Source organism: Carassius carassius, chromosome 17 (genome assembly GCF_963082965.1).
Source record: "Carassius carassius chromosome 17, fCarCar2.1, whole genome shotgun sequence".
NCBI lineage: Eukaryota > Metazoa > Chordata > Actinopteri > Cypriniformes > Cyprinidae > Carassius > Carassius carassius.
In genome coordinates, this window is record NC_081771.1 from 19,004,327 (window position 1) to 19,016,439 (window position 12,113).

Sequence of the window (12,113 nt, forward strand, 5' to 3'; positions counted from 1 at the left end):
TGCTATGGCAAAGGCTTGAAACATTAATATTAATGACGCAATCTGACGTTCTCCTAGTAGCCAAGAGTGATTTGCTGAATCATTTGCTCTTGAATATTAATAGTTAACGTGACTGGACGCTGTCCGAATGTTACCAGGCAACGTCAGCGTGGCCTAATTTATATTCATAAGCTCTGCCTCTGCCATAGTAGAATTCGTAACTCACGCCGAAGACGTGTAGAGAAACTGTTGCGCTCCAGTCCTCCACCGTTCCCACCATTCCGCCTTATTTACGCGTGCAGAAGTGAAAGGTAGATCGTTTTCTGAGTTCGGCTGTATCAGATAAACAGAGACAGTTTTTCAGAACATTCAAGTCAACAATAACAATAAGTTAATGAGGTGACAGTTGTAACAGGCGAACTTTATGAACTGCCATCGACAGAACGGTCTGTTTTCCAGTATTACACCAAGGCTGGTCTTCTATTCCCGTTTTTTTCCTCCCCACTAAACCCAGCCGAGATACGGTAAGTGTCGAACTGACAACATATATACAATATGTATAAAGGCGTTTCAATATGTACTGCACTGTTCAGGGGTAAATAATCGTGTAAATGTTTATAAACACTGTTGCACGACTGATTTGTGTACGATATTGTTTTTTTCTGGCTTTAGTTTATATGATCTGTCTCGTGTTTGATAGTTGCTGTAAGCAGAAGCCCATGTTCAACAATAAGAAAATTATTACCATGGCTGTTGAGATTTGTGGCATATTTATCTATTTGCCATGGATGTGTTTCCAGCTACAATGTTTACGATATGTTTTTGTCAGTTTAAGATCAGCTGAGATGTTTAGCTGTCACCTTTAGACAAAATCATTTATATCTGGTAATATGAAGAAATGATTCCTGTATGGGAGCTGCTACTTTTCTTCTGTTCTTTATGTTTGGGAACAATGATCATCATCAATGTTCTGCAGTAACAAATCAAGACATTTGACATATAAGACGATAAGATAAGACGTGACATATCGCAGGAAATTCAAGAACATAGTTCATGTCATCCAGAAGAAAGCTAGAACAAACTCATTTTTTGTGACTGACTTGAAAAAGATATGTAAACTTGATGTAGATGAATTTGCACACTGATCTCTTAAACAAGTCTGTTCTCTCAGTGGCATTATATATTATTTGTTTTGGGAATGTTTGCTACAAGATATTAATATCATACTGTATTTACACAGTACAGCATTTGAAACAATGGCTGTATGGATGTTTCTAGGCTGTTAATTCTGTGAAATGTTTTGTCAGGAGGTGGTCTTAAATCTTTACCAGCTTTCTATGCTTAATGGGGTGGGGAGCACTATAGCTATTTTCATAAGCTATAACTCCAACCAGAAAGGCCAATAAACAAGCCTTTTTTGGTTGGAGTTATAGCTCATGAAAATATGTATAGTGCACCCCACCTCATTTTTTTGGGACATTATTTACTCACCCTTTTGTCTTTCCAAACCTTATTACTTCCTGACTTCTGTGGAATACAAAAGAAGATATTTTGAAGAACTGTTTTCGTCCATATAATGGAAGTCACTGGGGTCCAAGACAACACTGATTTGTCTATACAATACAGGTTCAGAATAATTAGTGAGGTTGAGAGAAAAAAACTTTATTTTTGGGGTTAACTAAGTCTAAAGAGACTTTTACAGGGTTCATATGATGTTGCTAAAAACATTATTTTGTGTATTTGGTGTAATGAAATGTCTTTATACGGTTTAAGGTTCAAAAAACACATTATTTTCCACACACTGTACATTACTGTTTCTCCTCTGTGGCTCTTTCTGAAACACATCGATTTTTACAAAGCTCATTGGTCTGAAAAGTGAGTTGTGTTCTGATTGGCCAGCTATCCAGTGTGTTGTGATTGGCCGAATGCCTCAAACGTGTGACGGAAATGCTACGCCCCTTACATACTTTGATGCCGTGTGTCCCAGCTCGACAAGACAAAAACAATAAATCCCTTTATAAACGAGGCATTTGTTGCATCCAGTGGGGTCATAATTACTAATTATAATGACTTATACTGTGTTTTTACACGTTGCATTGTGTATCGCACTACATAAACATAAAACCATGTCTTCATTTGTGATTGGAGAAACGACAAACACCAAACGCTACTCTACACTGCTCAGAACTTGCATTTGAATCATCAGTGGCAAATTCTTTAAATATGAAAATGTACTTACAGGCTGTGAGTCAGAAGCACCAGACTGTCTTTGCAAAGTTGGAATTGCCCCACTTTATAGAAACAGACCGGCATTAACAGTCCTCGTCCTCCATAAAATACGCTGCTAAATGGCCTACTTGCAGTTATCACATCACCTTGGCTTTAATGGCCCTACTTTTCAGCATGATGTTAATATTGTATTGTTCTGCATCTGTGATACAGAATTTCATGTTATAACTTTTTCACTTTATTTCTTATAGGAAATCTGCAGTGTGCAATACATACAGAGATACTTAAAGTTTATATAAGTTAGATACTTTCTGTCTGATTACTACATGCTATCAGGTCAGAGTCATGTTAAACAATGAATGTGGATTAACCAGTTTGGTCCAGGTTCAGGTACACGCAAGTTGCAAGGTTAGCCATTGGCTTTCCCTCTTTACGTAATCTGATCGCTCTGCAATGGATATTCATTTTTGGGATTTGCTAAAAGTTACATTTACATTTTTATTAAATTATTTATGTTTTTAAAGATTAATTAACTTTTAAGTGTTTTCATTTGGTCAATATATATTCAATATCATCCTAAATCAATAAATGAAAAGTCTACTTCTTTTGAACAGATAAATACTAAATGTACGTTTCTAAAAATACCTTTCTGTCCCTCTGAAGTCAGTAGATCAGGGGTTCTTAAACTTTTCTGTCTGCCGAACCCCATTGATGTAAAATATTTGCTTGATATTTAAATATTTTCTTTCAAAACACATAAGGTTTTCTAATGTGGGTTATTAGTCACATGACATGCAAGTAATCTTTTTTTTTTAGTAAGATATTTATTTATATTGTTTGCATTTATATGTAAAATTGTAGAGAGAGAGAGGTAGATAGATAAAAAAAGTATGCCTAAAAGAGACAGAAAACACAGTGCTGCTTGTCACTCTGAAGCACATAGCACAACTTCTTTAATATATGCAGCCCTTGATTTGGTAAACTTCACCATTTGAAGCATCTTGTCACTCATCTTGTCACAGTTAACAGAATCCACATTTAGTTTAATTTCATACTGCATTAGACAGAAATATATTCATTTAAGTAGAACACATTTTTTCAACAGTTTTTCAACAGTTAAATTAACAAATTTGGTTGAACAGTTAAGTAGAGAAAGGGATTTGAGTAATTAATCAAAATCTAAGAATGATTTCTATAGGATCATATGACTGGAATAATGATGCTAAAAATTCAGCTTTGAAATCACAGGAATAAATGACATTTTAAAATATATTAAAAAAGAGAAAACAAAAAGTCATTTTAAATAGAAAAAAATATTTCAGATTTAAAATTGTTAGAGTTTTTGCTACTTTGGATCAAATAAATGCAGACTTGGTGAGCAGACAAGACTTCTTTAAAAACATAAATCTTACTGTTCAAAAACGTTTGGCTGGTACTAGTGTATCTAGTTATAATGTGATTCCTAATATCATCGTCTGTGTCCTGTGTCTGCTTCTTCACTGAAATTCCACTCAGAACTGCTTGCATGGTGCAACCTTTCTACAAACCCAATTCCAAAAAGTTGGGATACTGTACAAATTGTGAATAAAAACAGAATGCAATGATGTGGAAGTTTCAAATTTCAATATTTTGTTCAGAATACAACATAGATGACATATCAAATGTTTAAACTGAGAAAATGTATCATTTTAAGGGAAAAATAAGTTGATTTTAAATTTCATGGCATCAACACATCTCAAAAAAGTTGGGACAAGGCCATGTTTACCACTGTGTGGCATCCCCTCTTCTTTTTATAACAGTCTGCAAACGACTGGGGACTGAGGAGACAAGTTGCTCAAGTTTAGGAATGGGAATATTGTCCCATTCTTGTCTCATACAGGCTTCGATGTTGTAATTGATGCAGTATGTGGTCTGGCATTGTCATGTTGGAAAATGCAAGGTCTTCCCTGAAAGAGACGATGTCTGGATGGGAGCATATGTTGTTCTAGAACTTAGGTATAACTTTCAGCACTGATGGTGCCTTTCCAGGTGTGTAAGCTGCCCATGCCACACGCACTCATGCAACCCCATACCATCAGAGATGCAGGCTTCTGAACTGAGCACTGATAACAACTTGGGTTGTCCTTGTCCTCTTTAGTCCGGATGATATGGCATCCAAGTTTTCCAAAAAGAACTTTGACCTTTAGAGTTTTAGCCGGCAACAGCGAATGGCACGGTGGATTGTGTTCACTAACAATGTTTTCTGGAAGTATTCCTGAGCCCTGATTTCCATTACTGTAGCATTCCTGTATGTGATGCAGTGCTGTCTAAGGGCCTGAAGATCACGGACATCCAGTATGGTTTTCCGGCCTTGACCCTCACGCACAGAGATTGTTCCAGATTCTCTGAATCTTTGGATGATATTATGCACTGTAGATGATGATAACTTCAAACTCTAACTTCAAGTTTATGAGATTTGTCAATTATTACATTCCTTTTTTACTCACAATTTGTACAGTGTCCCAACTTTTTTGGAAACAGGTTTGTAATATGTTAGCACAAACATTAGTAAAGGCTACATTTTTGCCCCAAAGTAGGGCTGTCAGTGAAAAATTAGTGCCTAGTTTAGCCTGTTGGCACTGAATCTCAGTTTCACCATATATTTATGGTCATCTTTCTTTTATCAGTGTATGATTAAGCCACACAAGGCAGTAAATGTGTTATGACAGACATGATTCGAAACATAGTTTCTTTCTCTTTTATAAACACACCCTGTACTAGGATGTGACACATTCTGCCTCTGACCTGTGGAGACTTGGTTTGATCTCCAAGAAGCTGTTATTCTCATCATTAAGCAGCCTTGCTCTGTTGATCACAGCAGCTCCAGAGTTATTACTTTTTCCATAGATTGATTAGTAGTCGCTGATCTCTTTCTTTGTTTTGAAGTTATTGACCTTTAAAGGTCAAGTGTTTCATTTTTGTATTAAATTAGCAGTTTAATGTACAGAGGCATCTATAAGTTATCCATTCAATAGCTGTTTTACTAATGAATGTAAACACTCTGGCTTTAAGGCACTTTGAAAACATTAATTATGACGTGTTAACCAATGGCATGAGTTTGAGGCAGACTACTAGTTTACCCAAACAATGTCAGATGAGGGGCCATTCAGTATATTAAGCATTTTACAACTTTAAATATCTCCATGAAAAGAAATCCCATGAAATCTCTTGGCTTTTAGTCTGTGTTTGCTTTGAATTAATTTGGTAATGTGCCTATATTAATTGATTAAGAACTTAATTAAAAGTTTATTCATCTCAGTGGAACTGTGCTGCTGAATGAAATCCCGGCAAACCCCACGTGATCTGGTCCCGACTACGCCAGTGCACATCGGCTCAGGGAATTCAAGGTATAACTCATTAGTCTAACCATCAGAGAGCACCTATCTCATTGACTTCATTTCATTAGTCTCCCAGAAGGCTTTGCTGTAGTCTGCCTGACATCAGTATTTCAACCGTAATTTTACAAACTTATGAGAATAAGTTTTCAGTTTTGTGAACAGAATGTATATATGTATATGACATGACATTTTCCCTATTTAAAGATGGTTACATGAGTAGTTACGTGAGTAAGTATGGTGACACAAAATAAAATGTGGCGATTTTCTAAGCGGATAAAAAATGATAACTCTAATGTATGGTGGAAGAGCACTTCACAGCACTTCAACCTCAGCACAGTAATGTCATCAATATCATATTAGTGTAGCAATTTGGTTGGCAATTGTAAAGGGAAAGTTCAATGAAAAATGGAAAATTCTGTCCATAATTACTCACTCTCACATTTTTCCAAACCTTTAAGACTTTCATTCATATTTGGAACACAAATTAAGATTTCCGAGTGTCTATTTACACTAAATGTATATAGCCACCTTGTTGGCAGAGTCTATTTGCCTAGCAATGAGTGATCGAGGTAGTCAACACTACAAAAGATGCTCAGTTTCAGTGGTGTAGATGGTAAAGCATGTGTTTTTGATTCGATTGACCCGATTTCTTAACCGCCTTTTACCAAAACATTATTTCCTTATCAAATCATATATTACATTGGAAAGGCATTTTTTTCCATAAAAATGAAGGAAATAAAACTAATAAAAAAAAGTAATCGGTTAGGTTAAAGGCGGATGTAGGCTTTATTGTCCAAATGCATCCATTTAATAATTTTATAATTTGCATTAAAATGAGAATGGACACTCAATATTATTATTCTAATTTTTTACAGTATTACACTCAATATTATTACTATTATTATGTACTGTTTTATAATGTACTACAATACTGAAGTACAGATAATTGCCACTATTTGCAATAATTATTATATATACCAGAAAATCTTGCTATTTTATGCTATGCACTTAGTGTGAATAGCATATCATTGAAAAATACTATTTTCACTCGGCATACTCACACTAGACATGGTTGACTCGATCCGAGCACGATTACTGCCCCACTGGCCTGCACTCACACTTACACTGAACATTTTGGGCCAAAGCATGCTTACGTCATGTACGAGATAATGGAGAAAACCAATTTCACTAATATTCTGTCAAATAACTAATAATAATTAATTTATAATTTATGCTGTACATTGATTTTCACTTATTAGAGAATTATTAAACAGGCAGCTGACGTTAATTAAATAATTTGCAGCTTTACTCGCATACTACATTTCCTGTTCATCAATAAGGTGAAAACCAGAGCCATTATAAACCTAAATATACTTGACTGAATTAAATTAATTGAAAAGTGTAGTAGCAGTAATAGAATATGTCTGCAGTCATAATGATGACAGCGCACACAAAACAGTATCTGTTTCGTGCTCTGGCACGGTTATCGCTCAAATTGCAAGCGTACCGTCCCCAAGCCCAACTGAACCATTGCCTGGCCCAGCTCTTTCAACCGGGCCAGTGACAGCTAAACGAACTGAGCCCGAGCGTGGCACGGAGCACTCACACTAGTCAAATGAACTGGGCTTTGGGGGTCAAACGAGCTCGGGCTCAGTTCAAAATGCCTTGTGTGAGTACACCCTAAGTTTAAATAGAATCCATTGCTATTTGTACTTAGTGTAAATAGCATCTAATTGCTATTTGCTCTTATAGTGTACATAGCATATATTGCTATTTACACTAAATAGCCGCTGCTTTAAAAAATTTTTTTATTTGAGATATTAATGACATCTAGAGTCCATGTGGCATCAGTGGTTCAACCGTAATTTTATGAAGTTACTGTTTAGTTTGTGCACAAAAAGTATTGTCGTATCTTCATAAAATTGCGGTTGATGTCACATGGACTATTTTGAAGATGTCCTTACTGCATTTCTATGCTTGGAACATTTCAGTTACTTTGCTGTCTGTGAAGGGTAAGAAACCTCTTGAATTTCATCAGAAGTATCTTAATTTGTTTTCTGAAGATGAACAGGTTACAGGTTTGGAACAACATGAGTAATTAAAGACAGAATTTTTATTTTTTGGTGAATTATCCCTTTAAATTAAAATTACATTTAATTTAATTTAATTTAATTTTAAGTCATTTATCAGTCATGTGTACAAATGCTAATTACATTTAAGAAAAACATTTTGCATGTCTCTCTTTGTTGACACGCTCTTTTGTTAATTAGCTCATTAGAAGTGAGCTCCTTGCTTGAACTGTGTTGCGATTGACATGGTCCCTACACAGTGTTCATTGCTCCCTACTCCCTGAGCAGGGGAAATGTGTTGAAGTTTACCTCACTTCGGAACATTCATTCACAGATTTGCTTTGCGCAAAGTCTACACACGGACAAATGTATACCTCTGTAAATAAATACAATTTAAATTCACATCTTGCACTTTAATGCACTTTGAATGGAACATATACATTCGCTTCAAACTGGAATTATGGCAGAATATCCTGTGATCCACTTCGCAGGGCACTTACTGATTTCTAGTTGTGTCATCTTTTGGAAGGCCACACAAAGTAGTTTTGCTTTCACAACAAACCACAGCAACTCCACAACATGGCAGCGGCAACAATAAGAATAAAAGTTACATCTTCTTTCTCTGTGTGAACATTTGGGCGGTGCTATGCAAATCTTCCCACATCGTGACGTAGACGTGGGGGCGTGTTAGAACGAGACAATTTAGGAGGGCGTGGTTGACTCTTAACTTGTATGAAGAATATCTCTTTGGATTTGAGACTTTAATCTTTGCAACTTTACAGATCTTCTTTATGTACCAAGAGCTTGTAACACTCCAAAGAGAAAGGGAAAATTTTATATGACCCCTTTAAGTATTTATTGCCACAGATGTTTCTGTCATCTAAGATGTCATTTCTGGACTTTCAAGCTACTTGTTGGAAGCTTATTGACCAAGCGGTGCATCGACAGCAGAAATCACTCATATAATGATGCACAGGGTCACTCGGCAAGAGCTGGTTAATTAGGTGTCTGCAGATGAATGCCGTGGTCCTGTTATAGCCTAAATGGGAAGGCAGAAAAAGGAGAACCCTGTACAAACTCACCGGCTAGGAAATTAACTGGTTGCCTAGAAACTGTACACCACACTAGGTAATAAAAAGAGAAAATAGGTTTAGCACCTAAACCAAAACAGCACACGCCATGATGTTTGGTGTCGAAAAGCATCTTTTGTCTTTGAGCCAAATATGATTAAGTAGATGATTGAGCTGTGGAAGAATGAGAGTTTGTGGATGTGCTTTGAAGGAACAGAGATATGATAGTAACTTCATTATGCCTTATCGATTCTGTGCTTGAATTAATAATTGGGTGTTGCTGACATGCCATGATTGTTTTGTGTAAGCGTTACTCTTTAAACGTCTTCAGTACTCACTGTCCACAAGGCCTTATCTTTTGTCACGGTGTTGTGTTGTTGGGACAACTAGATTACACAAATTATAGACACTTTAAGGAAAATTGTGCCGTGAATGAATTAGAAAAAGATTTTAAGCTGACAAAACAAGCATGTTTGTGATTTATACTTACATTAAATCAGCAGTAAGACGTAGTATTTGGACTTTGCCTCTACTTTATGTTCATTAAGCCGTTTCATCTGGAGTTCTTTCTGTCCCCCCTCCTCCTGTGTCCATGAAGAGTTTTCTGCTCTGTTGCCTAGTGATCTATAAACCCAGAATGTATGCCGTTGTTGTAGTACTTGCTACAATTAGTCTACTGCCAGAATTCAGACTTGGCAATTACAAGCTTGTTGTGTCTCACTGTGTGTGTTTTGGCTGTGAAAGGATTACAGAGATTTTCTGCAAGATCTCATATTTAACTGGGTCAGTGACGTTGTTCTTTTTTTTTTTTTTTTGGCCAGATCTATTAAAGGTGCAATAGGAGATCTTGGAAAATGCTAACATTAGCCTGATAGCACTGAAAGCGAACGTTCCACCCTCCCTGCAACGCCGTCCAAAGCCACGGCCCTGAACGCATTTGTGCTCACAGACCAGAATACCAGAGACAACATTACTACAATAAGGTACATCAGCGGTTCCCAATTCCAGTCCATGTTCCGAAGTGAAGTAAACCCCTGCTCAGGGAGTAGGGAGCAATGAACATGGTGTAGGGATCATATTAGGGCTGGGACAACGCGTCGAGGTCATCGATGACGTCGACGCAAAAAATATGTCGACGCAAAATATGCGCATCGATTCGTCGACCTGTTTTTATTTATCTAAAAGACGTTTGCAAAACGTTTACCTTATGTGCGCTGAATATACGCGATGGCCGGATCAACATTCTGTCCAACGTTATATAACCAATCCAGGGGTTTTTCTGCATTGATTTTTTTTTTGGCGGCTGTCAAAGCCTTATTTGATCGGTGAGTGACAGTGACAGGGCGCGTACGAGAGAGAGCCCCGGCTGCGCGCGCACTCACAGTCTTCAAACAACACGAGCGCTTCTTGTTCTCTCCCTCCATTGAACATATTAATCAAAATCATTAAACACGATAGAAAAAGGGCGAAACACCAGAGTTTCACGCGCACTCACAGTCTTCAAACTACACGAGTGCTTCTTGCTCTCTCCCTCCCTTGTGCATATTAACCAAAATCATTAGACACGATAGAAAAAGGGCGGAACGCCAAAGTTTCACGTGGAGCATTCGGAGATTGTTTTTCTCCATGACAGGCTGCTGGCTACCACTGTTAATTTTTTTTTTTTTGTAAAAGCACTCTCTGTATTAGCTTAAAGCCCTCACGTTTACATTTACATACTGTATTCTTTCAATTGCTCTAAACAAGTATTTTGGGTGACCTTTTTTATTGAATACTAGACATCAAGTTGTTGTTATTTTCATCTGAAAGAACTTATTTTTTCAGTAAGCTAGGCCCTATGTGTTCAGTAAGCTTGTTTCAGTAAGCTATGTGTTTTCAAGGCTTCAAGGTTTTATTGAATGCTATCTCTATACAAGTGCAAAGTAATGCATTCTTAGTCAGTCTTTTATTTTGTAATTTTAAGAGCAATAAACATATATTGCAATGTTAAGGAATTGATGTTTTTTTCATTCAGATATGTAAATCAACATGTATAAATTGTTAGTAGTCAATTAATGGGGAGATAATCGAAATCAAATCGGTCTGGAAAAATTAATCGTTAGATTAATCGATGCATCGAAAAAATAATCGCTAGATTAATCGTTTAAAAAATAATCGTTTATCCCAGCCCTAGATCATATCGATTGCAACACAGTTCATTCACGTAGCTCGAGTTGGTCATATGAATCGGGTGTGTTAACCAAGCGTGACATGCAAAATATGTGCGTGAGCACTGGAATTGGGAACCGCTGGGCTACATCATGTGTCATTAACCAGTGAGAAAACTTGAAAAGTACTACAATACCAGGAAGGATGACCGGGTTGTTGATGTTTGTCTGCCATTTTAGCTCTGTCTGCACAGTGTGTGTGAATGCGCTAATGACGTATTCTGTCTGCATGAACTGGGTGCGCAGAGGTATGCAGATACATACGTTGACAGGCAGGTAGGAAAGCTATTTAAAATGCCCCAACCGAGCGTTTTGATTGGACGTACATTTCTTGGTCTTACGCCTTTCACAGAATATATAAATACAATTTTGAGGACTCCAGGGTGATTATGAACATAAAATTATCCAGCCATTGCTTCCTGTTTCACAGAAATATAAATAGGGGGGAAAACAAAGCCCAAATGCCCTTAATCATCCATCACAATGAGAAAAACCAAAGAATATATTTCTGATGTGCAGCAAAAGACTCTCCAAGGACCACAGCTGGAGAATTGCAGAAAATAGTTGAGTCTCGGGGTCAGAAAACCTTAAAAATAAATTGTCAAACAGCACCTACATCACCACATGTTGTTTAGGAGGGTTTCAAGAAAAATGATCCTAGCTCATCCAAAAACAAACTCCAGCATATTCATTTATCAGACACGACTGGAACTTCAAATAGGGACTGGCTTCTATGGTCAGATGAAACAAAACAAATGAGCTTTTTAGCAGCAAACACTCAAGATGGGTTTGGTGATCGCAGGGATAAAAAGTACCCAATGTGTACAATGAAATATACTGCTGTATTTTTGATGTTGTGGGCCTATATTTCTGCTGGAGGTCCGGGATGTCTTGTTTAGACACATGGCATCTTTGATTCTATCAAATACCAACAGATAAAATAGTGACTAACTCTGTTAGAAATCTTATAATGGACCATGTTTGGATCATCTAACCGTAAAATAATCCAAGCACAAACCTCAAAAACAACACAAAAAGGGGTCACTGAGCTCAAAACCAAGCTTCTGCTATGGCCATTCCAGTCCTCTGACCTGAACCCTATAGACAATGAGAGGAGTGAACTGAAGAGCAGCACCACCAACATGGAGCTGGGAATCTGAAGGTTCTGAAGTGATTCTGGAT

General features: G+C 37.1%; 1 protein-coding gene across 1 annotated transcript in view; it reads left to right on the forward strand.

The window, feature by feature from the left end:
* The first annotated feature begins 158 nt into the window (after positions 1-158).
* Positions 159-12,113, forward strand: part of gng12b (guanine nucleotide binding protein (G protein), gamma 12b) — a 52,064-nt gene continuing 40,109 nt past the window's right edge. The window contains exon 1 of the mRNA XM_059571213.1: positions 159-503. The gene's annotated coding sequence lies outside the window, so the exon portion shown is untranslated. The remainder of the gene's footprint in view (positions 504-12,113) is intronic.